The sequence below is a fragment of the Cyrtonyx montezumae genome, unplaced genomic scaffold (genome assembly GCF_038088225.1).
Source record: "Cyrtonyx montezumae isolate F1298 unplaced genomic scaffold, pur_monq_1.0 scaffold_7, whole genome shotgun sequence".
Classification (NCBI taxonomy): Eukaryota; Metazoa; Chordata; class Aves; order Galliformes; family Odontophoridae; genus Cyrtonyx; species Cyrtonyx montezumae.
The window spans coordinates 13,436,711-13,462,913 of record NW_027072078.1 but is presented as its reverse complement, the minus strand read 5'-3'; the positions used below and the strand labels follow the sequence as shown (position 1 = coordinate 13,462,913).

The 26,203-nt window shown below is 40.2% G+C and overlaps 1 long non-coding RNA gene across 1 annotated transcript in view; it reads left to right on the top strand.

The window, feature by feature from the left end:
* Positions 1-26,203, top strand: part of LOC136057741 (uncharacterized) — a 101,979-nt gene that overhangs the window by 63,830 nt on the left and 11,946 nt on the right. The window contains exon 2 of the long non-coding RNA XR_010623067.1: positions 18,093-18,150. This is a non-coding gene — a long non-coding RNA (uncharacterized LOC136057741). The remainder of the gene's footprint in view (positions 1-18,092; positions 18,151-26,203) is intronic.

Sequence of the window (26,203 nt, the reverse complement as noted above, 5' to 3'; positions counted from 1 at the left end):
GTTAAAACAAACACGCACATGGAAATTGTCCGTAATAATTAAAATCCCAAGGCAGAAATTCCCTTAAATATGTGCTTAACTTTGTGTAATTAGGTGACTGGTCTAAAGCATCTAGTGAAACATCTTTAGCAGTTGTCAAACTTAAGTTGATAAAAGAGTAAAAAATGTAATTATTCTTGTGTTCTATGCATATGTCATTTGCCCACATCACTGAGGAGTGGGCAGTTTTTGCAGCTGTCCAACAGTTTCTTTCATACTTTTGACTCCTATTAATTCTTTGACAGTGCTTCTGCCTGCCAAATTCTCAATTTACTGATAATTCATCTTTTCCTTCTTTATATCTTCTATTTTTTAATAAAAGGACACTTCATTTGCTTTAATAAAATTGTTTGTACATCTTGTCTTTGTACCCAAGATTCTATAACTGATATGCTTGATAAGAATAAATGTGTTTATTAGATGTTTTTGGATATTATCATCTTTGTCATTATCATCAGTATTTAGAAGGTGGCTTTCCCAGTATTTTGTTGGTATCCATTACAAGATTAAGAATTTTTATGCACAGAAATAGGAGTCGATATCTGTAGAAACTAATTAATCTTGGAGAAAATCTAGCCATTAGATGGATTATAAATCCTGGTGTAATAAAAGGTCTTAATTAAGAGACATGACTTATAAAGTGGATATTGCCAGTCATGGACTCAAACATTTTTTCTGAGAGATAACTCCTAGCACACCCTTTTAGAATCATAGAATCGTGGAATCGTTTGAATTGGAAGGGTCTCTTAAAAGCCATCTAGTCCAACTCCCCTAAAATGAACAGGGACCTTCAGCTCCATCAGGTTGCTCAGAGCCCCATCCAGCTTGACCTTGAATGTCTCCAAGGACAGGGCATCCACCACCTCTCTGGGCAACCTGTTACAGTGTTTCATCACCTTCGTTATAAAAAATAAAAATAAAAATAAATGATGTATCAAATCCAAACCTTCCCTGTTTTAGTTTGAAACCGTTTTTAAACAAGACCATTGATAGTTTTAGGGACAGAGTTGCCTAAGAGGAAGAGGAATAGGGCTCTGGCCAGCCTTTCCTTGAGGGCTCTTCTTGCCATTGCTGTTCTGTCTGTTTAGCACCAACTGAAGATTAAAAAAGGCAGATAGGATTCTCATGTTGATTTTCATTGTTTTTCCACCATGCTTCATTCTTATTCTGAGTGGTATAGAACATGCACGCTGAAAATAATGCTTCTAGGATTCAAGTGTTGACAACATCCTCCTCACAAAGCTTGCCTCAGACAGCTGTGTGTCAGCCAAAACCTCCTGCCTGGTCCTTGGCTCCCACGCAAGTAGAGAAGAGCTGAACTGCTCCCTTCCTCCCCTTCACAAACCCCCCAGTCTACCAAGATGGACTGAGGAAGTACCAGGGAGGGGATCTCTACCACACTGCGTACCTCTAAGGAGAAATATTCTGTCACCAAAAAACAGAAAAAAGGCTGTGCAGTGGTTACTGCCAAGTGCCATTAACCTGCTATTCACAAAAACCTACACCATGGCATGACAACAAATCAATATTTCTGTGTATGATGAAGCATAGTGGAGCCATCTGCTCTCAATGTGTGGCCTGCATCTCAGGCTGCAGGAGCATCTGAGAAACTTGTTGCACATTCCTGAATGTCATATCTCTACTACAGATGTTGCCATCTGCATAGTAGTGTGGTACTCTGCATCTTACGTACCATGGCATTTGCAGATTCTTAATCTCTTTAATGGGTGTTTTTAATCATGCTGGTTGTCAGTTGCAACCACTGCTTTTTCCCTTCGTGATTGGGTAGCATGAGATATTAATGCTGACAGTTCATCCATTGCTGCAGCAACTTTCAGAGGACCTCAGGCTCCTGAAACATTGCTATCTGAAAAAGAAATATATATTTTGTTCCAAACACATCACTCCCAGAAAGGGACCTAGTGGGGACAAGGCACACTTCCCCCAGTTCCCACTGCTCCTGACTGTCCTGCTACTCATGGGATGGGTCCTTCTTTTTAGGCAGTCTCTAAGACAAATGCAGGGGAAATTATCACATCAGAGAGCTGAGCAACAGCTAAGAAACTGAAATACTGAATTTCATTGTCATGGAGGATGTTCCCTAACAAAGACTTATAAAAATCAAACTCCAGACATGAGGAATCTCTTAGCCAGCACTTTTAAGATATCACGGATGCTTATTATCATGTCCATATTGTAGAGTTTTTGATAATCTATGATGTAGCATAGATATAGTCACGGACACTTTCCTTACCTGCATTTATCATTTTGGAAAGATCATGTCTATTAATCACAGATAAGAGCACAGCCTATTGTGTCCCTGACAATTAAAGCTCTCTGCCAGCAGAGCAGACACAAATGCCAAGATGAACAAAATGTAAGAACTCTTTACAGGCTTTTTGCAGAAAATCCTATATGTACTGTATGTACAGCCTTGAATTTTTTGCAGTGTTCTGCAAGTGGATCATAAACAGCTCTAAATGCCCAGATCTTGAGCAGGGTCTGAAGGGCACAGATCTGCTTCTAGCAGTCACAAAGATGTGTTACAACTTTAAATAAGCTTGAGGGATTGCTTTGTTTTTGGGAGATCGGGTGAAGGGAGATAATGGTTGTCTCAGCTGTGCAAGCTTGAACATGCAGGGGCTGATTCCTGCAGGCTGGAAGCCAGCACTGGAAGGTCCCATTGCATAGATGAAGGGAACAACTCCTGAAGTTGGGCAAGAAACCTTGCTTTGGGCCCACAGACTTTTCAGAGTTTGTAACAGTTGGCTCTTCTGTCCTGGGATAAGGCCAAGTTGCTACCAGAAGGAAAAAGTAAATAAATAAATAAACCTTTGTACAGTGTGAGTGAAAAAGAGAAAGAGAAGCCATAGCACAAAGAGCAAAGGGAACAAATTGGTGGATATATAGATCATAGATCTGACCTGTAATTCTGAAGGTCGTGCTGTGACCTCTCTGAGTGACTGGAGGACAGCAGAGGCATCCATTTAGGTCTCACTTGGTTCAAGTTTGAGACCCTTCTGTTGGGTTGTGCTGTCTGACCATCCCCTTTTATCCTTAGTTTTAACAAAATGGAGCTAAGAAACCTTTCAGCACAAAGGAGTCATTGAAACTTTCCCTTGAAAATGTCTTATTGTGACAAATAAGCATGAACCAAATATCTAATCAGAAAGTTCCCAGCCATCAGAGACAAACTACCTATTTAAACCTGAGCAAGAGCAAACCTTTCAGCATTTGGGTATGCATTTTACATTTAAAACTTCACTTACCCTAGGCAAATGGTACAAAATGGTATAATTGTCAGAACACAGCATGTTATCTATCTGTTACATAAATAAAGTTACCATAGGAAGGTGTCTGATTCTCTTCATCTGGCTTTAGTAGCTTCAGAAGTACTAAAATAATTCAAAAAAATACATTGAGCTCCCTGAAAGAACAGATTTTGTCTGAAGTTCATTATATATGTTTCTTTTCCTGTATTCTTGCACACTGGTGGGAAAATGTCTAGTCTTTTTCTCTGAAACAGTAAATAAAGGAGTAAGGCATTAATGCAGTTTTGGGGTACCCAGGACTCTGTCAGTTCAGATGCCTTCAGCTTCCACTCTGAGGGAATGTGAGGGCAAAGGAGAAGCTGGGGGAACCCAAGCACATCTGGGGCTCACCTGAAGGAGGTTTGGGCACAGCAGGCTCTCCTGTGTCTCCTCCTCCAAAGGGCTGCTTTAGTGCAAATGGTAATTTATGACAGCAACATTTGGTTACATCTATAAGAATAATGTGTTTGTGAGAATTAGTATATGCTTTCAGAGTCTTCCAATGGTCATAAACAGCATTTTAATTTGTTTCTTAATGTCCCCAAAGAAGTTACCTGCTATGTGAGCAATTTAAGTAGGAAATCCAAAGCAGTGTCTTTCAAGCCCTAGCAAGATATATAGTTCTACAAACAAGACAAAAATGACCCAATTTTTATTTTTTTTTCCACTGAACTAACTTGCAATTCATTTCTGCAAGTGTTCTGAGCTCTGAGTGAACTTGTTGCCAGAAGACCAGAGACAGAGAGCACATTTTAAGACTATTTGTTTTTTGGAGTTTTACGGTTTTGAAGAGAAACAGAGTTTGCTCTTGGTTGATATATATTTTCACTATATTTATTTTCAAATCAGCTGGGTTTTCTGCAGAAAACAGCACTTGTACTTTCTTTCTCTTTTATAGAAGGATGTAGTTATATTTTTAATACAGAAATGTTGCCATATGGAGAGACTGGAAGTTCTAGGAGCAAGGTTGCAGCGTGTGGGATTGGGGCAGTTGTGTATATTCTAGCACTGTGACAACAATCAATAGTATAGTAACTAGCTTGCTTGTGAATAGAGAAACCATTCACATTCTGGATCCCAGTACAAGCTCTTCTGGAAAGTGTTATACTTGGGCACACTGCTTTTGCAGTCAAAAATCCACCCACTGCTCCTGTGCCTCCTCTCATTGCCATGTAACTTTGGATTAAATCCTCTGGCCAGGACTGTGACATGAAGAAAGCATTCAGGTCCTCATTACTTGAGAAAGTGACAGGTGGTAGGAAGAGTGACTACTCAAGTCAGGCAAGCAAAGTTTCTGAGGCACCTCTGGAGGAACAGAGGTGGAAAGGATGCAACAGGAAGGGAAAGAGAGGGGATGAAGCTGAATTCTTAGGAGGATCTTACCTCTCAGGCTAAATGCAGATTTTGCCCTGCTCATTTTAGATAATCCATCTCACTGGCAGAATGCAGATCTGCACACTCGTCTGTCAGGAAAGATGTGAAGAATTCAGGAGAGCTGTCTTATGAGCTTCCTACCTGGTGGGCATTTCCCACCACGAAAGCCTTCCTCTTAGTAAATATTTCTAAAGAGTATTCTGGGTGAGGGAAACTTGCTTGCTAAAGAAAACCTCTGAGGATCTGATGGAAGGAACACGCATGTACTTTAGACCAAAATAGCACCTAGCTTCTGACTTGTTTCTTTTTGTTTTGGTTTGGGTTTTTGGTTTGGTTTGGTTTGGTTTGGTTTGGTTTGGTTTGGTTTGGTTTGGTTTGGTTTGGTTTGGTTGTGACCAGAAGTCACAGCTTAGAAAAAGTCTTCTAGATAGTTCCCTGAAAGTGAATTGATCAGCCAGCTTTTGTTTGAAAAATAGATTCAATGCCAACTTTTCTCTGAGATCTGTTAGCATGTTTTTTTATCTATTTTATGAAAGCAAGCATTTTATTCTAAGAGGATAACCAAAATAATCCCGGCTGTGACATTATAGATAAGATCCCAAACTAATCTGACATCAGGATAGTTGTTCTCATTTAGTTTAGATGGCAGAGGGTTTTATAGAAAGTGGCATTATCACAGCAGTGTAGACTTTACCCTTGTAAATCAGATTTTACCTCAACAAAGAAAACCTGTCATGCAATCAACAAGTCCTCACCAGTCATGTCATCCCATCAGTGTTCTTAAGAGGCTTCTGATATTCAAAGGAGAATCATCAGTGTTATGGGTGTTACAAGATAATGGTAGATTTTTCATTGTTAGATAGCAAAAGATCATAGAATCATAGAATCATGGAATGCCTTGGGTGGGAATGGACCTCAGGGACCATCTAGTTCCAACCCCTTGCCATAAGCAGGGTAGCCAACAATTAAATCAGGCACTAGATCACATGGTGATGATTTTGAGCTGTTATTTTTGGGGTGAAGTTCCTCCTTTTGAAGAATTCAGTAAAAATAAAAGGCAAACTGACAACTGATATTAATTGAAACATGCATTATTTGCACACTCTGGTCCTCTTAAATGTTTTGATTAAGATAAATTTACCCTAATACAAATAATATTAATTATCATTAACATTAATATTAATTTCCTTGGGAATGCAAGATCTCCCTGTCTGACAAAAACTTTCAGAAATATTAAGTGTAGTAAAGAAGGTTGGATAACAGGAAGTTCTTCTGAGAACGAGTGGTCAGGCATTGGGACAGGATGCCATTTCGAGGTTTTAGAGTCATCATCCCTGGAGATGTTTTAGGTGAAGCATTTAGGGACGTGGTTTAGTGGGCAACACTGGTGGTGGGTGAACGATTAGACAGATGATCTTAGAGGTATTTTCCAGCCTTGATGATTCTATGAAGTCCATTGAAAAGACAAGTAAATATTTCTGGAACTGGGAATGTTTGGGATATTGAAGAAAATGCATAGCTCTTTGTCACAGAGATGAGTCAGTGTTGTTCAGCAGAGGCTGAAACTCATTACCTTCTCGTATCTATTAGGTGACTTGTTCAAAGCAAGCTGCCAGAGCTGATGCAGTTTCCAGTTAAGAGGGGGTTATCAAGTGCATGGCATGCTTTTTCACTGTTTTGCACCACTCAGAATAAGAATGAAGCATAGTGGCTTAAGCTGAGTCATGTTGTGGAGGCATAGAAGGGAAAATCAGATGTGGTTTACTGCTAATCAGAAGACATTTGAAACTGTTCTGCAGGTAAAGTAGATTTATGTCTGAGTGTATTAACATTTTTACTAAAATATATTCTTACTCTGTCACTGTTTTCAGGGATATGTCTACAAGAGCAGGTGTGCAACTGAAAGTGTCTGAAAATTCAGTAATAAAATATCTAGAAATGTCAACACTGATTAGATACTAATGAGCTTCATCTGGGCAGAGATTAAACTAGTACTGACCCAATGCAGGCAACACCTAAATCTGAAAAAAAATCACACTGACCTGGTGCCTTCATTTGCATCAGCCCGGAGTGACATCACTGGGGTAAACTTACTTAGTTACACAGGCAGAGCTAAGCTGGTGCGTGTAATGGAGATGCCTTAAATGACATATTTAGGAAATCTATCATGAAGCCACGATGTTGACAATGTTCAGGAATGTTACAGGCCTTATGGACCACATGCCAGGGAAATCAAGGCAAAGCAACACAAAGTAAACAATTCTTGTCTAAGTTGTTGTATCCCTTGTTCCGTAACACAGGGGTGAATTGCTGGATAACCAGTGACATCAGTTCCCTCTCTGTTGAATAAAGCAGTACTTAGAAACCCTCCAGACTATCACATTTGTCCCTATGAGTTCTCCCTCCTCCTGAATCCTTCTTATCCACATCTTCAAGGAGAGAAACCTTTTGTTGATGTTCTTCTTCCTACGCTTTTCCCAGATTTTACTGGGGGGAAAAAAAGGTCATCTGTGCTCATGCAGCTGGAATTTCTCATCCTTTCTGAAAAACAGCAGGGAAGAAGGTGCAGAGGTCTGGAAAATCCTCAGTCTTGTTTTGATGTCAGTAAGAGTTTCACAGAAGTTAAAACAGCAGTTCTAGGCTTAGAAAGGACTCTTATGACACTGTTTTTGGAAAGAACATTTGTAAATGTCATGTGAGCTGAACTGAGATGCAATACTTAAACTTTTCATTGCTCCTCACAGCAGAGGAAAGAAGATATTATAAATATGTAAAATAAGGCAGTAGTACATTAACATAAATAACACTAATAAATTGTAAAGCTTTGTAGAAAACAGAAAATTGCTAATGGAATAATGCACATTTGTTGATTCTTGGAGCAGACACTGGCCATACATCACACACCAAAGCAAGTGCTAAGAGCACTGGCACATAACAACATTATTTAAACTATTTTTATGGGCAAGATTAAATAGTCATCAAAGCAGCCCATACTGAGACTGCTGATTGGTTCCAAAAGCAACTGATTCCTTTTTCTAGTTTTTGTTTGCGTATAAGAGAATATCACAGGAACTTTGGTGTTTGGGGCTCTTCTTAATATTTACATCCTTAAAGCAATACCTTCCTGGCAGTTGATCACCAGATTACCAGTAATGAAAACTGCCCTCCCAAAAAGACCAGCTTAGAAGTTAAAAGTGCGTTCCAGCAATTCCCTGCTATCAACAGGCCTCACTCAAGTTTGCCAGGCAGCCTCAAGAAAGGATTATAATCTGGTCTGTCACTCCATTTCTTTGCTGCTTTGAACAACAGAGGCATTAATAAAATGTATTACAATGGGCAAAAAGCAGTGCAGATGCACAACCAACAAGAATGGAACCAAATACATCAACTCATTGCATGCAGAGCACTGGTTGCAGTGACAAGATAAACAACTCTTGGTCACTTTAGCCTGGCAGAGGCTTGAATGAAGCAGTAAAGAAAATAGCCAAAGGCACAAAGTGATCAAAGCTCCTGCAGATGGGCTAGTGGGTTAATGCCCATATTTCCCCAAGCAAGAAATTGTATATAAAGACTGAGGAGGGTCAAGCATGTTCCTGCACTTAATGGATTTGCGTACCTTCTTAAATCTAGGACCCCAGCTGAAATGGAGTGCAGCATGGCTAAGCGTTCCTTCTTTCATTCAGTGTTAGCAACACCAGAAACAAAAATTCACCCACTTTTACGAACAGAAAATGTATCAAATGGCCTACCAACAGACAAGGCATGTGGCAAGCCAGGTATTGAAGCCATACTCTTGTGCACTCTGCCCACCCCTTCTTGTAAAGGTATGAAAGTACTTTAGAGCCAAGCTAAAGGGATGAACTGCAGACTGAAAGTCCTGAGTTGTTGATGTACTTTATGCCAGATAAAATAAATAATAGCGTTTGCTGATACGGAAATCTCCATATTTTTCCATACATTGAATTTGCTTATGGTTTACTTGGCATGAGGTTTTTTTTTCCCCTTTGGCACTAAATGGGCTTTTAAACTGAAAGAAAATTTTGATATTAAAAATGCTCTGGCATCTGTAAAATGGACAAATTAACAAGAATGAACTCTTCCACAGAGGAGAAAATGATTCATTAACTGATCTTTTGCCATTGTAGAAGAACCCATTTTTGGCTTGTCCTCAGAGAGTCTGAGGATGCTTATAATACAAGCAACGTTTAAAAAAACTTAATTACACAGAGAAAATTCCAGATTTCAGTTTTTCTTCTTGAGAGAGTTCAGTAGCTGCTTCATTCTCCTTGTGCATGCGTGCGTGTGTGTGTGTTTATACACAAAATTAGGTTCTAGCAAAGGGAAAGTGCATTTATGCAAAAAGCAATTCATCAACCACTTCTGTGCTTAGAATTCACTGAGGTAATTTAGAAACTTTAATGGCAAGGTAGTTTGGGTAAGGTATGCAATAAATGTTTCCCCCAACCCCTCCAAACAGTTAGAGTAATGGAAAATGTGTGCTGTAAATGAATCTTTTCAGTAAAGTAATTCTTGTTTTAATTATTTATCAGTTAGAAAATATGAAATATAATGACAGAGCAAACTTCTTTGGAACCTCTTTTCATGTTGTGGGAGCACTTTTACATTAGCTGGAGGTTTATGCTGGCTGTAAGTAAAAGGCCAGCATAATGCAGTATGCGGCACTAATCTGTTTCTCGTAACATTAAATGAGCAGCAAGAAACTACCTCTATGGGAAGATCCTTTGGATCTATTATTTGCAATATTTTCACCGTGGCCTTGACCTTAGTGATGTCAGGCATATATTACTTCTCCACTATAATTTACTATTGACATCATGGATTAAATTTGTTGTTTCAGCTAATGCAACAGAGCAAGTAAGGTAGATTGTGAAACAAAGCCAGCTGCTGAAATACGAGGGTTGTCAAGTATAAATTTACAAAAGATATTCAGACTGAGCACAGAAGACGAAAATAAATGGACAGAGAAGCTGTTTTTGACAGACTGCAAAGGGCTGGAGACTTAAACTTGAACATTGTAAATCCAAATGTCACAAAACACTGCTACAGAATGTGAGATGTGTCTATTTCTCAGGAATATAAATGGTGATATGAAACCAAACTTTCAAGATGCTGTGCATTTTTGTGAAGTCTATCACTATCTCCTGATAAGAAATTTAGTGATCTTTTTCTCTTTGCTTTAGAAGCAGAGAAATTCATCATTTAAATTCAGTGACCAATATAATAACTGTATTTGGGGCAGGGAGATTGTAAAAATAGGAAAAAGTAAGTTTGTATTGTTTTCTGTTTTTCTAGAAAAATACTTTTTACTGACTGATATGTTCTCTTGGTGAAATTCAGTCAATCACATCTAATTAATTCCTCTTTGTGTATTCATACAGATAGATGACATTTTCCAGCTAAGTTATGTATCTGTGTAAGAGCAGCACTACATAAAAATAAAGTCCTTTATGACAAGTTACATTCTTCCCATAAGTCAGGATGTGGTTTGCCGAGGTTGTGCTGCAGCCTTGTGCAATGGGCCACCAGCAGCAGGACCCAGCTCCGTGCCAACTTCACTTCTAAGCCTACAACTGGGGAAGCAAGGAGTGGACGTTGCTAAAAGACGAGCAAGCCAAAGCCTCCACCTCAGAGGTTTTCAGATCTGTGTTTGAGTCAGCAACAAGCATGCACTTCCTCACATCTTTACAGCTTGAGGGAATAAATCCAACTTGAGGAAATTAAACTCTGACTCCAAGACCTAAATAAGTTGTCAGCGCAGATTTAAGAGGAACATATCATAGTCACAAGACCATCAATGAAGCAACTGTGGGTTCTACCAAAACATAAATAAAGGGCGCTGCTTTGGGACAGATGTAGGACAGGAATTATACTTTTTTGTGTGATGTTTGGAATTCCTCCAGAACAACTCATTTTACAGAATACCTTCATCCAGAGCAAATCTAGTGGCGACCTTACTGAGGAGATGACTGCCTTTGGCAACAGGACAGCAGAGGACTTCCCCTCCTCTCCCCTCCCCTCCCATTCCCTTCCCTTTGTAGCTGAGAATTTGCTCTATCAAATAGTGTTACTGTGCTCTTTGTATCTGTTGTAGTTTCCATGGAAATAAGTTGGACTCATTACTTTAGGAGCAAACTATATAAATTTGAGAGGGTTAAAGCAAGCTTTTGTTAAATGGATAAAAGCAGCATTAGGACAAAAAGTCTTTAGCTTTTTTCTGTTGTCTCAAACGTGCTTTGGTAGAGGATTGCAGTAGGTGAGCCCCGTTGACACCCCATGCCCCCTGGCTGCAGGCAGCTCTCTGGAGCAGACCAAGCACTCTAAGCTGCAAGAGCTAAGAGCAACTGCATGCCATACAAACTTAGCATTAATTTTGATTCATCTTGCAGATCAAGCATGAAATGCCTTTTGTAGTTCTCTCTAGCACTCAGTTTACACCAATTTAGGCTTTTCCAGTCTTATCATCAATTACTTGTGACAATTCCAGATAGCGATGTAATTTTGGCAATGCAGCATTCATACCTATGGCTCCGTTCAGCCTATACATTGATTTCCTCTAAGCTCTGCTTTTCTGGGAAAATCTTTTCCACTGATCCACCTGGCCAGCAGATGTGGCTGTGCTATTATACGTGATGCAATTAATCTGGAAGGCTGGCGTCACAGCGCTCTCTGTGATGCTGGGGCAGCATTATTGTGATTCATTAGTGTCACTTCCTCAGCAAGCTGTAATTGGCAGTGCTAGATTGTTTCTGTGAGAAGCAGTCATGGCGATGGTAGGAAAAAGGATGGCATATTTTCCTTTCTGAGGAAAACAAAGGTTATCCTTGTTTATGCATGTAGTGTAAATGTATAATGAACAAGTTCCATCTTTAGTTTACCTTTCCTACCTCACAAAAGCCTAGGTGTTAGAGGACGGCGCTGAGATGCATTCACCAGACAAAAAGTGTTTCCTATTATTAATGGCTGGAGGAGCCCTCTGTGTAATCAAAGGGCACAGCTGCGGTGATATACGGCCAGTGACAAACAGAGAGATCTTTCCTTCTCACTGCTACAAGCTCACCAGCTTGCAGCCAGCAACTTCCAGCACTGTATATCTGCAAGATAAATAGCATGAGATATGAATATACGCAGTGCTTACAGTCTTGAAAAGTATTGTTATATCCCCCACATCCAATCATTCTAAATATGACTCGAGTGCATTTTTCACAATTTCAGGGCTATTGCTGTTTGTGAACAGATGCTGCTTCTGAGCAGAGATGTAAAGCCCTCTCAGGGTGCTGCTTTCCATGCTGTGACAGGGAAGTGGGTGCCTGTGTTGTGGTGGTGTCAGTGGCTCTCATGAGATTCATCGCCCTCTTCTGCAGTGACAAGCAGCATCAAGCTTATCTGTGAAAGGGATTGGCTGAAGAATGCACCCAAAATCATTTATATTTTTCTCATGCACCTATGCCAGGGCAACCTAAGGGAAGAAATCATTCTCCTTAATATGAGCATGTTTAAGGGAATTTCAGGCTAGACGTCTTCTCTAGTTGTCTATAGTCACATTTGTACAAAATTCATCATTATGTGCAGCACCAGTCCATTAAGCTGAGGGAGTATCAGAGCTGAGACAAAACTTTTGAACTAATAGGGAGCAATTGCCAGTGAAATGTAAGGGCAGCAGAGGTGCTGGGTAAATAAAAAAGGATATGTCCTTTTACTTGCCAGGCTCTCACTGATGGTGGTGTAAGTGGGTCCAGATTTACAAAAAAAAAAACAAACCTGGAGCTGTCAGTGGGCAAGGTCAGCCCATTCCTGGTTCAGTGGCAGAAAGGTGTCCCTGCACACGTGCACGGAGGAAGTCAGTCCTGCTCTGACCTCTCCATGAACTTTCTGAGAGATGCAAATATCAGCCAAGAAGGCAAAGGTCAGCATTCATGCTGATCACAAACAAAAATCAGATTTAGCTGGTCACTGGAAGAGTGTTCTCAGCCTTTGGATTATCTGAGCAAAATAATAATAAAAACATTTTGCAAAGTTGGCTTGCAGATTCTGGGTGCAGTGAAGTTCTGCCACGGCCATTTGACAACCTGTTGGAAATTATGAGCATTTTTCACCAAGCAGTGTGCCTATGCAGGACAAAAATAATGTGAAGAAAGTGGCACAACGTGAGAAGAATTTGGGTATTTCGAGCCAGCAGTGATGCTGCTTGTGTCATGAGACACAGAAGTACAAGCTGAAGGCATGAAACTGTGTCTTGATTGCCTATGAAGAGAAACGTTGAGTTAAAGGAAAAATAACTGTATATGAAGTTTGAAATTCCATTTATAATTGACTTCCCCAGCTCTCACATGCTATTTAGTTTCAGATTATAACACAGTGGTATCTTTGTTTAAATTTGGGGGGAAAAAACAGAATGAAATATACAAGTAATATAATTCTACTTTCAGCAGGTCTGAAGTGGAAAGAAATGTGGTGATTTTGTTTCTGCTGTAGCAAGAGGTGGACATTTGCCCAAGTGACAGCACAAGATACATTTTAGCACAAAACTCCCATTGACTTCAATGGGGCCCTGATTTAACCACACACAGCAAGTGCTATATCCCAGCAGAAGCACAAAGCCCTGCCATGTGAGTGTCTTTACTGTAGCAGACTAAGATCTTGTTCTAAAATGGGAGTAATTAGGAATGTTATTTTATTTCCCTTTACTTTTCCCACTGGCACAGTCCAACAGGCCAACGCAAATACCAAATTCCACGTGGGGAGAATGACGTTGATGAGTAAAGCTTAAGAAGAAGTTTACAGGGATTTGAAATTTTGGTTACAGACTGGAAAGGACACCTTTAGCTTGTAATAGTATAATTTAATAGTAGCAGATGGCTCATTGGTACAGTTTCATCTAAAATATTATGAAAATTCTCCATATATATCCTTCCAAACATTTTTTCCCAAGCAAAACAAGAGGAAAAAATGTAAAATATTTTGCCCATGTATAACTGTTCGTGACTTCAATTATTTTTCAGCCTTATTGTTTTTTTAGATTCATCTGCATTATTTTTACTACCTCCCAAGTCTTGTAACTCAGGATCTTTTTGCTCTTTCACCGGGAATTGCTCACTCTGAGGCCAGTTTTACTGTGCTTTCTCTGGGAGAGCAGCTCCTGAGTGCAAGTACAGCTTTCTCAGCAAAGACACTTGAGGAGCACAGCCTGGTGGGTAACTCTAGATTAGGTTTGGGCTGGAATGATGAAATAAGGCATAAATTAGAGAAGTTCAAGGCAGGTGGTAATTAATATACATAATAGAGGGAGGTTTTAGAGCCAGGGCTACTCTTCTGTTCTAGCTGCAGAGCAGAATAATGAAAAATCTGATCGTTTTAATCTTCCTGCAAATATTTTAAATCTTTTTTAAATCCTTTTCCCTCTGGCACTGCTGGGTGTGTGAGCACTCATAGATCCCACAGTGGCTGTGGATCTTTTTTGCATCCCATCAGCCAGCAGAGAAAAATTACCCAGCAGCAAACAGACCACCCCAGCCAACTTTGACCACGGAGGATGAAAGCAGCTTCCAGGGAACACTGATCTACACACACTGACTTTTCAAAAAGCTGGAAGAGTCTGAGAGGACTGTAAAAGAGGCTAAGGTCATGCAAATGTTTTTAAATGGTAAATGTGATGAATAATAGACAGCCAGCCTATTAATCTGAAAAGAGCTATCATCCATGCCTTGAAAGCTTAGTATTGGAGACAATCAGTAAATAACAAAAGGACGGCAGCAGAACATTCCAGCAGAATATTCCTCCCTCCATGCTTCCAGGGAAGCAAGTCTTATTAAACAAGTCTGATCTTCATTTTTTTTTTGTTGGAAAATGAAGTTCTATTGATAATAAAACATCATTTCCATGCTAAATGGATTAAACTCACCAAACAGACAGTGCTGAGTAGCTGAGAACTGAAAGCCATCATCCCACATTGAGGTTCCACAGACACTGCCTTCATCCTGCTCCTGTTCTGTTGCTGAGGGTGGCTGTGAGGCCAGGACAGGGACACCGCATCCCAGCCAGCAGGGCAGAGCAAGTACAGGGACAGCACACATCACAGGCCTAATAGCCCACAGGGCCCAGACAAGTCCATAGTGTGAAGGTAAATCAGGGAACTCCTGACTGAAAGTCTGGTTCAGCATCAGCATGTTACAAGACTAGCACAGATGTACCTAAAATGTAGCTTGGGAAAGACCAAAGGCAAATGTCTGAACTTAAGTGCAGCTTCTGAGCATTTAGTGATAGGGAATGTGGCAGTGGGAATATTGGGTCAGTTCTTGAAGCATATTATGAAGTAGAAAAAGATTATAAAAAGATATTTAAAGAAAAGAAGTCAGGAAAAGATGCCTTAATCTGTTAGGGTTATCCAAGAAAGAGTTAAAAATGATTTTATCAAAGTCTGCAGCTATCTACGTAAGCAAGAGATTTCTGACAACGAATAGCTATTTAGATGAACAGAAAAAGGCACAGGAATATCCAGTGGCAGAGTGCTACAGTACTTTCTCTAGCATGGGCCATTAATCACTGGAACAACCTACCACAGGATGGGGTGGATCATCTGAAGTCTTTACATCAAGGCCACATCTTTCCAAAATAGATTCTCCCTCTCTAACTGCATCTGATGCAGATGCTCTGCTTAAGATTTGCACCCTGAGTTACTGAGGTTTGAGATGGAAGTCCTTAAAATGTGTTAAAGAAAAAATGCCACTTGTGTGGAAATATCAGTGAAGACAGATAAGTGGAGTGTTATAGGACGATGTGATTCTCATGCCTTTGTCACCAAAGCTCACACAGCTACTTACAAGAGCAAATTACGGAATAGAAGCAGACTGGCAGAAGGTATTTTTTCTAAATATATGTCTTCTGCCCTTTAAACACAGTATGATAAAGACATGCTTTTTCTTGAAGTTCATCTGGTGAAGTTCTGGATGAACATTGTGATGGGCTTACCAGTTGTTATTTATGAGGCACAGATTCTTGGGCATGGCTTAAGAATACCAGTTGATCTTCTTTCAGTTAAATCCCATTCCTTTGAGGCCAATTTAATCATGACTGAAAGAGATCTGTAAAACAGAAACATTTTGAGTTTCCTACAGAGAAAAAAGGAAGACACCAGCCTGTGGGAGAGAATACAGTTCTAATGTCAAAAAGAGCACATGCATAGGGTACAATTCCATGGCTGCACTTCTGAGCTCAGGCTGCCTGCATTTATGGCCAGAACTCCCACGGGGATGGGCAGGAATATATGAGGATATATGCCACTATTTATAGCAATAGCAGTATAATTTATATACTTCTAATGCTCTGCTTTGATGGGATTTTCTTTGTGCTGGGAACTGGACAGATACAGTAGACAAGGTGGGAAGAAGACAGCTCATGCATGAGGGAGCTCTGTAGCACAGCATCTCCAGCAGGCTGCACACAAAGCTGGAGCTGTTCTTATGGGGCTGCTGCCCAGGCAGAAAAAGCTTTGAGCCTGCATGAAAAATCATTCTCTCCGATTTTATGTTTTTACTTCTGATATGCAAACAGCTGCTGGTTGAAAGAATCTGTTCCAAGCACTCTGGGCTTTTCATGATCAGAGAGCAATAGTAAAGAGCTGGATGCAGAGTTAGTGCTGGCTTTGCTCCATCTGTCCCTTGGGATCCAGTAGTTATGTTCCTAACACTTCTGTGACCTAAGCATATGCAATGCATGTAGTATTGCTCAAGATATCCTATGAGGAAATGAAAACGCATAGTGAACTTCTTGCTGATTTGTTATCTGCGTGCCAAGAGCCATGGATGTGGCATGTGAGAGGTGGATGCCTGTACTGTGTGTGTGTGTGCTGGATGTGTGTGTATGTACATGTTCCATGTGCATGCATGTTGTGTGTATGTGTAAACCATCTTCTCACTGAAATATGATAGGTTAATTAAACTTGGGACCTCTGTGGAGTGAGCATTCTGTGCCTGCCCTATTGCTGGAAAAGGAATGGGAGCACAAGCCCAGGTCAGGGCTCTGAGTGCAGCCACAGCACAAATGGCATTCACTCATGACAACTCAGCAGAGTTCCCACTGTCAAGCCCTTAAGCTCATTGGCCATTTCATATATTTTGCAATTTACATTGTTGAATTGCTTCTCCTCCTTCCATAAGCTTACAAAAACAAGCAATTAGTTAAGAAAATACCCAGGGCTTTTCTCCCCACACAAGCTTATTTCAATCTTCTTCTCTCCAAAGCCTGTTGTTGGGCTCAGCAACATTCCTGCCCCCCGTGGGCCGCATCTCTGCAGCGATGGCAGCCAGATGAAGTTGTGTCGGCATGGCACAAGTGCTGCTATCTCTGCAGAGGCCGAACCTCTTCCCGAAGTGTCCTGCAGAGCGCTGGCTGTAGCCAGGCCGCAGGCTCCGCTGCTGTTGGGCGGTGACGCTGTCCGTCATCCCAGCCGGGATCCCACACGAAACGTCCCCAGGCTGCGAATGACACAGTCAGCGTGCTGCACTCTGGCGCTGTGTGTGCATGTGTGTGGCTTCTGGGTGTGTGTTTTAAATTTGTTTTGTTCTGGAAATACCAGCCATGTCCTTCGAGACCATTAGAAATGAGGTTTATATAGACGTGGTAAAAGACCACTGTAGGCAAGGATAATAAAATATGAAATTATTATTATGAGAGGCATAACAACTGGTTTAAAAGAAGAAGTGCTGAGTTTTTCCAAATTCAGCAAGTGTGATTATTTTTCTCTTTCATTTTCTATGCGCCTGTGAGTATACAGTCCTAATTTGAGAAGTGGAAAAGGGTTTGTTTATGAGCAAGCAATATAAACTCACCTATCAGACTCATCAGTACACGGGGCAAATCATAAATTGCCGTCTCCATGTTGTCTTTAAAGGAATAATGACAGTTACCCCATATGAGGATATGTCCTGTATTTCCAAATCAGGGAAGCTAAGAGCTTTGCTTCTGGCAAGGGCAACTCTAAAAGGAATCATTCCTAATGCAATCTGTCCTTGAAATAAAGCTTTGTCTCTTCTGCATTCCCTGTCTCATCTGATAGGAGCTTCAAATATAAAATTTCCAGTGTTTTCATATGACATTGTTGGGACAGGAAAAAATATTAGCAACATGATTCCTAACAGAATCTGCATGAAGTCACCACACGTTTGAGTTTCTGCTAGACATAAATCCATTATCTTACAAACTGTGTTGCTCACATGGCATTCCTACTAAGCAGCTGCAGATGATAAGAGCTACTCTGCATAATTTACTTTGAAGTATATTTGAGATAAGATTAACCAGATGACGTGCTCTTTTTTTTCTCTTTCCCTTTTTCTCTCTTGTTGTCGGCAGCAGCGTGCTCTTACAGAAGGGTTTTTGGCTCACAGACACCCATGTGATGTATGCGCACCTTGTGAGTAGAATGGCTGTATCTTACTCTGAATGTGTTAATGATGAAACTGCTAAATAATGGGCATTTCTCCCACACAGAGAGAAATCTGAAGCTGCTGAAATCAGATAGTAAAAAAGCGCGGCAATTAGCTTGTACAAGTACTTGACAATACATCTGATTTACCAACAAATGATTGTCCTATTTTTCCATCAGCTTTCTTTCAAGTCCAAGTATGCATTGTTTTTCAATCATTAGCTCTTGGAACATCATTTCATTAGCAAGAACACTTCAGCATTGTTAGAAAATGAGAATAGTTTATATTTGCATTTGGTGACAACATCTCTGCCTTGAGACACTGAATTGTTTTGTAGCTTCTTCCAAGGGATAGTTTTGTTTAGTAGAGAACCACATCTTCGCCCATTCGTTTTCTGCTTCACTTGTTATACACAATGCAAAGGAAGTGACTATGAAAATGCAAATGAATATCCTCGTCTGAGTAGTGTTAATATGATAGCATGCTGTATGTCTGAATGGCTCCGAATATTAATGGATAACAATCTGAGCTGTGGAAACATGCGAGCCATGGTGAGAAAGTTGCAATTCAGATTTACTGCTTTTTCTTTCTCAACTCCAAACCCCAGATAAAAGAAGGAAACATTTATAGGGCACAGACACAAATACCTTCATTGCATCAGCTTGGGTTTAGCTCTTTGTCTTTTTATGCTCAAATGAAGCACCTCATCAAATTTAGATTAAGATGGTAAACTAAATCAAGGTCAACTTTTTATTAAGTTTTTCTTTTACCTCCACTCTGTTTAAATGTGTTTGCTCTGAAATCTCCCGGCTGCCACCGCTGGTAATTTAGTGGCAATACTGCAGACTTTTACCTTTTATGGATTCTACAAGAACAATATAACACGATACTGACAATCATAAACAGATACTAAGTTGTTTCAGTTTGGAAACAATTGCAGCCATATAACCCTTGGTGGGCTCTTTTATACGAACTTTTATTTTTCTCTGTACAATGGCTAACATGGGAGCTATCCCCCATCCAATAGAACAGCTTGTATTTGCTCAGGAAATGGTTAAGTTGCAGCAGGTCACCGCTGGTACTTAGTGGAAATGCTTTGATTTGTCTTCCATACAAAAACAGTAAGAGTCATTTGTTTTACTAACAACTCCCCTCAGAGCAGAACCTCAGCACTATCTTAAAAAAAATTAACTTCACACATGACTTTGTCAAGAACCTTATTTCCATCTCAAGAGAGTTCAAATTTCATAAGACCTGGGCACTGTGTAGATAAGCGGACAGACTTTGGAAATGTTATTTCCTTTCTTTTTGCTGCCCATGCTGCCAATTCAGCCCTGAACATAAGGGCTACACTTCTTAAGCTTATCAAAATGTCTGGACTTGACCGGGTGTACCCAGCTTGGCCATTACCAAGAGGGCTCTGGACAAAACCGTGGTGGTGCCTCCAGACTGCATTCTGGCTAGTTCAAAGACATATCTCATGGATGAGTCTGCACTAGTCACACTTTCTGAAAGCTTCTGGCAATTTGAAAAATATCTGGCATATCTAAAAATAGCAAACAATTCTGGACTGGCTAATTACTTTCAAAATGGTGGAAATATAGCTGGAGTTGCAAAAATAGATTGGCAAGGTGGCTTAAAGCTACAAATAGGCATAAATGGATAACAAGGACTTTGGATGTATCCTACTTCCCCCTCCTCCAAGGTGTCACACGGACATGAAGCTTTTTACTATTAAATGTAAGTCCTGTAAGGAAAAAAACAAACTAAAACCTCACTCTTCCTGTTGTTTAATTATTGCAGTTTAATTGTGAACATTCTAGTTTGTCTTGTTCATCCAGATCAGTTGGTGATGCTATCTGGACTTGAAATCAAGGAAAAATAAAGGATTTCTCTTTGTTACAATTTCAAAGCACTTCACATTCACCACAAACCGCCTGCAAACAGTAAAGCTCAGAATACCAGCCTTTATCAAGTCATTAACCTTTTAGGACTCAATCAAAGCAGTGTTGTGTGACACTTTATTAATGAATGCTTTAATGTGGTGTATAAAAGCTAACAAACATGGAAACTGGCAGTGATTCATCAAATTTAATATTCCGTCAAACATTTTATTTTGAAGCCTGGCACTTTTTAAAAATAGTCTGATGGCATACAAGTTCAGAGGAATTCCTCTAACAAAATTCATCCCATTCTTCTTAGGACTTCTCAAAATTGTGTTTAGATGACCAACAAAAGCAAGAAATGTACATTAAAAATGCTGAAGCAGTTATGTGACCTTCTAAATTACATTTGAACGTATTTTATGGAATCTGTTGTGAAGAGTAGAGGAAGTTGTCCTTATAAATACACTTGCAGTTTAGGTCACACATTGTCTGCAGTTATTGCTAGGAGGCAAAAACTCTGTTGTAAAACAGCTGGGCTTCTTGGCTTGGGGCAAAGGCAAATTCCACAGCCAGAAACCTAATTAGACACTTCTGGAATTCACAGCACCCTTTCACGCTATGACCTTTTCCTTTCTGTTTCCCCCTCTCTTCTCTCCAGCTCCCCCCCATATGTCCTCCACCCCCTCTGTCCCCATGATCATTTGATCCTCTCCTCACTAAATATGTTGCTTTTTTACATAAATACTGTCTGCCGGCCAAATTCAACCCTGCTGGTAACAAGAGAAACTTGGAAGTAATCAAACTGATGGCAGGGCTGTATTTGTCCCTGAGATCTAACTTCTGAATGACTCAAAGCATATCAGTCTCCTACAGATTTCCAAAAACGCGTGCTGTGGAGAAGTGCTGTCAAAGAAATGGTTTCATCTGTGCTGGATAATGTCCCCAAAGAATTCTTACCTCGCCCTAAAAATATTCTGATGTTTAAAAAAAAAAAAAAAAAAAAAAAAAAAAAAAAACCCACAGAGGTGTGTTCTAAAAATGACCCATACTGGAGCACTCACCTGAATGGGGACAGCTCAGGTTCAAATGCCTGCAGAGACTTGAACCTGAGCCTTCTGCATGTCAGGTAACTGTACCAAATCTGGCCTCATACTTGCTTTTTTTTTGTTGTTGTTGTGGTTTTGTTTTGCTTTCTGAACCTGATTTTTCTCACTGAAGCATTTTACATATCCACCAAATACTTTTCAGATTGTCCAATAGGCATCTTTCAATGAACAGTATTACTGCGTACCTGATAAATACCTACATCCCCAAACATATCCAAAGCTTTTCTAAAAGAAAACTTAGACTTCTAAAAGAAAACTTAGACTTCTAAAACTTCTAAAAGAAAACTTTTCTAAAAGAAAAATAGACTTTCATTCAAATGTTACTTGTCTCAAGGAGGAATAGCATCCAAAGGTAGACATAAGGATCTCAATGTCATGTAAAATAAATGAGTAGCTGATAGAAATGAAAGGCTATTAAATGACACTGAAGCTGTATAATTTACAGTGAGACTATTATATATCATTTTCTTAAAATGTTTTTATAACTTAAGTTGTAATTCTTATCCAAACTCATTTCCAGCCAAAAAGCATGTTCCTTCTCATGGATTTTTCACTTAACTAAAAATTGCAGCCTTCATCCATTAAAAAAAAAAAAAAAACATGATAAATAGGATATTTAAACTGAATTGGGCAATGGAGAACTGCTGTGCCACTCCAGAGAAATGTCTATAACTCACTTATGCCTTCTGGTATTTGTACAGAATGTTGACTCGTGAATCATAGAGTAGCGATCATAAAATATACATATATATATGGTAAAGATTCATGCCCACATTTTAAAAATCACAAATGCTATTATGTTACACTCAGGGTTCTGTTTTGTCTTGTAAATCTGTGGACTTCAGTAGTACATTTCCTGTTCCAAGTTCCACAAAACACTAATGAATTACTTCTTGCCCTGCTCCGGAAGGACCATTCTCATTTTGCAGATGGCAGCACTGAGGCAGAGGAGCTCAGTGGGCTGACCAGAGGAGGAGTGAGGCTTCACTCCCATTTTCTGTGTCTGTCAACCCCAGCAGGAGGAACCTTTGCTCCCCCTGCGATCAGCCAGCAGTGATGCCTCTCAACTGCTGCTCCTTTCTGCTCCAATAGCATTTTTAGGCTTTTGCACCATTCTGCCTCCTAGCCAAAGGGCTTGTGATTTTTGAGAAAAGAAGCAAGAAGATGTAGGCAGATTGTGATGAAATATGTTGAGCGCTTGTAATGTCAGTACACCTTTATCACAGCTGGGAATGATGTGCAACAGTAATTATCACAGCCACCAACAGTGGGAAATGAAAGAAACTGAGGGCTACAATGTGTACAGGGGATGGCCAGGCTGCGTGCTCCTCCAGGAAAGTGGGAGCTCACTGTTCAGGGCTTGTGGAGCAGAGAGCCAAAATCGGGAGGGTGTCAGAGATGCTGACTGAACAGAGTCCCAGCATCAATAAAGCAAGGAAGAAATCCTGCAGGGCTCTCTGTGACTTCAGGTAGATTTGGTACTGCCTCTTTCTGGGATTGGTGATGCTTCCCCCAGAAGTCCCAAAACTTGAAGCCAAACATGCCAGCTGCAGCAGCAGCACACCCCTGCTCTGTGTCTCCAGCCAGTACCTTCCTCGGCCTGTGTCCCAAAACAGCCCTCATTTCACCTCCCTGAACAAGCCTGTACCTGCCACATGCTGCAGTTATTTGCATGGGGTTGGATATTTAAATCAGAGAAAAATATTTTTTATTATCATTTTCAAGTATCATTTTAATCACAAACTAAACCTCAAAGCAACACTAAGCATGCCTGATTGCTACCTGGTCAGCACCATCAAGGTCCCCTGGAAAAAAATTAGTGTGTTACTATATATCTGCATACCTCAGAGATAAATGTTGTCTGCATCTCCTTCCCTAATGACAGAATGGAGATTGTTCAGTAAAGCACCCTACCTCTTAATATGCAGGGTTTGTTATAGCAGCAGCTCGACTCATATTTCCACCAGTTTGATGGTAAGCGAACAGCAGTAGCAATATTAATCTGCAGTAACCTGTCAGTGAACTCTACAGCTAATATGATGTAGTTATGATTTTACCATCAATCAGAACTGAACAGGCCCCGGACAATCCTTACAGCACTGCCTCAAAAAATCTAATTGTGCAAAAGCTTCATCGGTTTCCAACATTTCTTTTTTATCTGTCACAGACTTTTGGCCTACTACACAACCTTTTATTATTGGTCTTATTGCATTAGCTTGTTGGACAAAAAAGAGAAGGCTAAATCTAAGAGTTCCCCTGCATTCCATCATTTGTTACCACACGGGATCCTATTTGACAGACCCATATTATTTTAGATTTAGATAAATATTATTGGGACATATGGTATTGTGTGAACTTTTGAACCAACGATTGCCAGCAAATAAAAAAGGCTTGTAATGTTTTCACCTCCACGTTTGCATGTTCAGACGTATAAGAAATACAAAACAAGAATGGAAGACCTGAGGTGTAACACAGAGCTGGATTTTAAATGAAACGTGAACACACACTTTTTTTAGTTAATTTTATTCATGGAAAAGAACAATGATCGAAAAATGAATTATTGGCAACAAATATGATCTTTCACAGAGTTCTATCAGTAATTAAGATACCATTCATTTTTCTTCTGGGGCATTTTTAGTATGACCATATATTATGTAGCTCTGTAGCTTAAATCCAAAGTATGTGTGTAAATACCATAAAGGCAGCACAGATAGGCACTCCCAGCGAGGCACTCTCTTTCAAACATTGGCTGTAAGGGATTACAACTTGCTGTAAGATGCATTACAGCCACACTATTTCTTGTGAGTTTACTACACCAGAAGTTTGGGTGTAACTTTTGCGATTTGAAACATATAAAGACATCAAGGAAAATGAACTATTAGCATTATCTGTTTAGTCATTTTAATCTCTTGCATCTTAAATGTTGTCAGGGTTTTCAAAACTCAAATTGCTAATCAGCATGTTGGGTAAACGTGCGCATTCAGAGATAACAGCTGGCTGTAAAGAAAATCTTTATATTTGTGATTTAATGTATTGCCAACTTTATATTTCATTTCATTTAGCTTTACTCAGAAACTGTGAACATTTTTGCTAGCATGATCTTTATTAGCAGCAGTTTTACAGCAGCAGAAAAGCAGAGGAGGTAATGAATGAGGTGTGCACACAGTGCATTGTGTGCTCTTCACAGCAAGTATGACATTTTCGCCAAACAAAAATTTGTGCACACTTTCAGACTGTTTCATCCCTTTGTAACAGGAGCAAAACTCTTATAAAGCAGAGAAGGCTGAGCGCGCCCAGAATGCAGATGGCGTGCGCTCCGTGCTGGAGCGGCCACTTGGGAATTCAGCAGTTCAGACACTAATTGAGGGAAAATCTTGTTTTAAAAAAAGGACTCTGACTTCAAAGAAATATTTGGCTTATACGAACATCAAATGAATAGCTGAGTTTCAGCCCTCAATCGATCATAACGTAAAGTAATTGTAATCCAATAAAAATAGCCGTACAAAATAAGGAAATGGCCGTCGCATCCTGTCAAAAACACGCAGGAATGCGGCTTCGGAACTACTGAGAGAGCCGAGGTGGCAGAAGGACAAAAACAGGATGTCAAATTGTTGCGGCAATTGGAAGGCACCGATTTTTTTTCAGCACCTCCCGCGGCACTTGATCAGGCCGCCTCTAGGGGTCCTGTGCCGCTGCGGAGCCGCGCGGCTCCCGAGCAGCTCCCCGAGCAGCTCCCCGAGCAGCTCCCGGCTGGCCGGCGGCCGCCGGCGCACGGCCCGCGGTGCTGCAGGTGCGTCCTGCGGGGCCTGGTGGAAGGCGACGGCAGCCGCCGAGGAGGAAGCGGCGAAATAAAAGGGTTCGCACCTTCAGCCCGCTTTAAAACGCGTGCCGCCGTTATGGCAGTGATAGATATATAATTAATTATATATTATCATTAATGTAATTGCATTAAGCTGTGTCTGTTATGTTTTTTAGGCAGCTGCATTCAAAAGACAACTGCAAAATCATCCGTTGTGTTTGATGGTTTTAACGATGATTTCACTTTTTGTTTCGGAAGGCTGTCAGTGAGGAATGCTCATTTTGCTTCCTAATTTCACAGCCCTCTTTTGGCACAGACTACAGCCCCGTGCTAATTCTTCTCTGCGACTTGAGAACCAGCTCCAGCAGGTTGCACAGAGTTCCCACTTCCTTCAAAATCAGCATTAGACTGTTCATAATGGAACAAAAACAGAAAAATAACGTAAAAGTAGGTGTGGTGAGATGTGCTGTGCCTGGCCAACCACAAATATAGCAATAGAATTATAAGCTCAGTTGGTTAGAGAATAATAAAGCCACAACCATTAAAATGAGTTCAAAGACTAATAGCTGTATAATTAAGAAAAAACCTCAAGCCATTCTTTAATGAAAATTTTAACTAGTACAACAACATTTGGGGATTTTTGTAACTAACAACAACTCTATTCATCCAGATTTTTCAAACATTAGAACATTTAGTCAGAAATCCTAATTTTCTCCAGAGAAGGTCAGAGAGACAGAATATTGCAGGGCTCTGATAAACTGCTCCACCTTGCTGTGATACCCAAGAAACAGCTCACATGCTGCAGGAATCCCACCCTCTCATTCTCTGCTGGCATGACAGGGTAGCACCTAACCTGTTGCTTGTAGTGAAACTGATATAATTGGAACATTCAAATAATTCAGATAATGATGGTTTGTTTAGTCAGTTGTTGGGTTTTCTTTTTTAACCTTTATTATGCACATGGCATTATTTTATTTATAAAGGAAGTAAATGAAAATTCTGACTGTTGCTACTTCTATTACAAATTATAGAACACCTCTTGTCGTTCAGTATTGGGAAGCTCCAAGCAGAGCACTTGGAGAAAAAGTTAATTTTAGGTAATTTTGAGTTAAACTTAGACATTCTGCTCCAAAGGGATGGATGAGCCCAGTTCTGGCTGAACTGTCCTCACAGTCCACAGTGAGGTGAAGGCCTGTGTGTATATATTTTTGGACATTTTCTTAGAATGAAGTAGCCCCTCTGGGCAGGG